The following is a 4,291-nucleotide window of genomic DNA, read 5'->3' on the forward strand; positions in this document are numbered from 1 at the left end:
CTTAAAACTTAGTGTTTCTCATATATGAAACCACATGACATTTAAGCTCATGTATCCCCTTTATTTCACTTAACATTATAGTCTCAGGATATATTCATTTTCTCATGAATAACTAAAATTTATCTTTCTTATGGCAAAATGATACCCCATTCTAAAAGCTAAAAAAGTACTGCGTTCTCACAGAGCATCTGATATTAATGCAGAAATAGTTAAAAAAAAAAGAAAAGAAAAGAAAATACTGCATACTCAGGTGTGCATGGAAATCTAGTCTGGAAAAGGAAGATTTTACAAGTCACTGAGAAGTGATGTCTTTTCCTTAAGAGATACTTAAAAACTGGAACATCCATGGGAAAAATGTAACCCTGCTGTGTCATATAACAAAGTCAAGCCCAAATATACTAAACACCTCAATGAATAAAGCTAACTTAAACTGTCTAGAAAATATATAGGTAATTATCCTAAGGATATCAGAGTAAAGAAGATTTTTCTTAAACAAAGCAGTATGACTATAAGGAAAATACTACCACATCAATGTAATAAAATAAATCATAAATAGATTCAAACAGAAGACACAGATGAGGGGCATCTTTATAGCTTATTCGGGCAGCTAGTATAAAAGGAATTCTAAAAATCAATAATGTACAAAATATGTATGAGCAATTCACCTGAAAGAAATAAACACACAGAAAGAAAATGCTCAACTTCACTGGTAATCAAGAAAAATGCAAATTAAAGCCAATATTTCAGTCTTACACAGGAGAAACTGTAGTATATTTTGAGGAAATGGATTTTAAGAAAGAATCAACAGATTGTGTTGTTAATGGCTAATATGACAAGAGAGATAAATACATATTCCGCTTTGATATTATTTGCAGGCTCTTTTTTAGCTTTCTTCACTGCATCAATTTTTACTATAAATAGTTCAGGGACAGACAGCAAAGGGGATATAATCAAAGCATGCCAGAAAATAATGTGTGCTGCAGTCTTAAAGGAATTGAGAGGCTTGTAGCATCCATGAGCTGACAGCTCTGCGGAACACACACACATACACACACCTACACAAGAAATGTAGCCTGCAGGAGAGACACTCCAGCATGTAATTTAACAAGGTGCTAATTAGATGAACAACAAAAAGATGGGATCCAGAAAAGATACCATTTTGGAGGTCTCTACATGGTGAATGGATAGGATAGATGCTAAGCATTCCTGTATGAAAACAGAACATTTGGTTATAGATTGTTGTGTAACCTACCACCCCCAGTGTAAAAGCTTAACATGGCAATCTATTAGGATTAGTTGTGGTTATGTGGGCTGCCTGGGCTTAGCTCATTTGCATTGGGATTCTATTCTAGTGTGCCAGAAAGGAGCTGGAACTAGAATGCATCAGGGAGCCCAGCTAGGGCAAGCTCAGCAGCTGAAGTCTTCCAGGACATCTTCTGTTTCTGGGTGGGCTTTCTATGGAGCTGGTTTTGTCCAGCAAGCCACAGCCGCAGCACTCTGGATCTCCCGGGTTTCTTCTATAACCTGGTCACCCGCAGGGTCACCCTGCATTTACTGTACAGCTTCCACAATATGAGATAACCAGGGCATTTCTTTATCCCTACAGTGTGTCACAAAAATGATTATGAAAGAATCAGTGCCTTCACGCTTTAGCACTGCGTGTAAGTTCGTAGTTCAAGCCTTCCTACAAGGCGTGCCGTAGACAAAGAACCAGTGGAAGTCTCTCTCATGGCTTCTGGCATACGTAAGCACGAATGCTAATCTGATGTACCAAAAATAGCTCATCTCAGGGCACATGTAGTCACCTGACTCTCAGTAGATTACTGGGGATCGTTGAATGTCAGCTGAACTTACCTGTGGACGCAAATCAATTCTGTGGAATCAAATTGATTAAATGATCTTCTAAAATTAGTATACATCAGAAAAACTATCACCCTTGGTATTATTCAGCTCCTGCACCTTGACTCTCCTTAAATTAGGTGAAATATTAGTTTATTTTGCTGAAAAGCATTCAGAAGTTGAAACTAAGGATCTTAGTCTGGTACTTAAAATTACTGCTTTTTGCAGGATCTTCCAAGTGAATGCTATTATTTCTAGTTAATACACATTGGATTAATTCTTATGATCAATAGTTAATTTGATCTGATTTTTCAGATTATTGTGATCGCAAAATTTCTTCAATAAATGTCTGAAAAAGAGCCCTTCAAAATTCTTCAACATCTCAGAATTTTCTTGGTTGGAATAAAATTTATTTTCTAATTCATCAGTCACTAGGTGTATTTATGTTTTACTTATTTTAAAACTTTTGTTACAAAAGTGATCATTCTTACAAGAAAGTATGCAGAATTTCAATTAATTAAAATCTTCTGCTCTCAGAACTTTCTTTTCCACACGACATTCAAGTAATACACTAGATGTCTAGCCACAAAGCCGAGCTTCACACACTTCCATCTTCCACTTCTGATTCTGTCATCAGAAAATTGTTAGATACTGTTAATTAGCATTAATCAAGAAGGTTTATTACATTACAAAAGATTTTGTTATATTTCTTTCCTGGTAATAGTTGATACCTAGTTTATCTCTTCAACCTTTCCCATTTATTTCTAGAGTTTCTTTTTGTTTGTTTGGTTTTGTTTCTGGTATTTTTTGTTTTTTGAGACAGAGTCTTGCTATATACATTCCAGGCCAGGCTGGTCTATGAACTCACAATGGTCCTCCTGCCTCAACCTCCCAAGCGCTGGCACTATAGGCTTGCACCACCGTACCCAGCTTGAGTTTCACATTTCAAAGACTAACATAACATCCAACATGTCATTGTGCTGTGGGATGCTTTAATCCTGGCATGAAGAAAATTCAGGTTATCACACTGGTTCCTATATTTATGAAACTCAAAGCTACTTCTCAGAAGGAATCAGTGAGCCACAAAAATAATATAAAAATCATATTTCTGAATCTTTTACCCGTGTTTCCTTAAATATAATTTGGATACTTATTCTATGATCTTATATATCAAATGACTGCAAAATATCTTCAAGAATAAATATTCCCAAGAGCAGTGGACATGAAGTCTTACTGCTGTTACACATTCTTACAAACTTATAAACCTGATTTTGCCCAACTTTTAAAAATTAAGATTATTGGTACAGTTTAGATAAATGCTACTCTATGTTAATTGTCATGGATAGAAATTCTCAATCCAACGGAGTCACAAATTCACTAACGCTTACTTTTTTAAACTTTGTATCTTTGAAAAAGTCTACCTTTAATAAAATAAGGGAAAATCCATATGTCAAGAATTTTGCAAGGGTCTTTAAATATTCTCATCGTTTTAAAGAAATGGTATTTCCCATACTAGTGCTATAATTGGCTGTTTATGGCACCCTAAGAAGTCAGTCTCTATGGATTATTCTGAATAACTAATCATTTCATCTGTAACAGCAGATCGTACTCTCATGACTCATTTTTGAACTGCCTTTAAAAATGCAAAGGTAATTAGGCGACATAATAGGGTAAGTACTTTGTCTTCACATTACAGTCTTTACAGGTGTTTCATGATTCTTGTTACCTTTCACAAGACAATGCAACAGTTTCACCTTTAGAAATCTGCATTTAGGGGGTATTATGTTCTCCAGGGTGATGGAAGTTGTCATAGAAACAACCATAATTATAAGAGCTACATTTATGGAGGAAGAAAATATTTACCCTCAAAGCTGATCCACTGTTTCCTTGTACAGGCAATAAGGCATTCCTCAGGAGGAAGTTTGCTATCTCAGGAATGCACAGAAAATACTGACCTTCTTGATTTTCCATTCTCGGGAGGCTTTTTTATTTTTCTTTTTTCAGGCATCTCCAGGTTTAATTTAAGTCAGTGTCCTGCATCTGAAGCCTGCTTCTGGAGAGCAGGACGTCTCCTCAGAAGACTGTGAATCATCTGGGGAAAATACCAGCAGGAGATTTTAGAAATTCTTGAACTGGTGAGAGAGAGGTGCAGTTGGAGAGGGGAAAACACCCATGATCTCTCCCAGAGCAAGTAATTTTCTCCAATAATATTTACCCTTGGTGTATGGCAGGTTAATAGAGAAATCCATAGGAGCAAAAGCACAGAAGACATTTGAAAGCTTCCTCATTATTTGTTGCTACCTAAAAATTTGTTATTTTTCTAAAAAAAAAAAAAATGAAGCTTCTTTCTTCCTGGGTAATATTTTTAACTCGCTAACATCTCTATAATCCTAACCTTGTAAGTTTATCTCCATGACCAACTTTCTTAAGCGGTATCCAGTGGTCAAATAAC

The sequence above is a fragment of the Octodon degus genome, unplaced genomic scaffold (assembly GCF_000260255.1).
Source record: "Octodon degus isolate 3935 unplaced genomic scaffold, OctDeg1.0 scaffold00011, whole genome shotgun sequence".
NCBI classification, from domain to species: Eukaryota; Metazoa; Chordata; class Mammalia; order Rodentia; family Octodontidae; genus Octodon; species Octodon degus.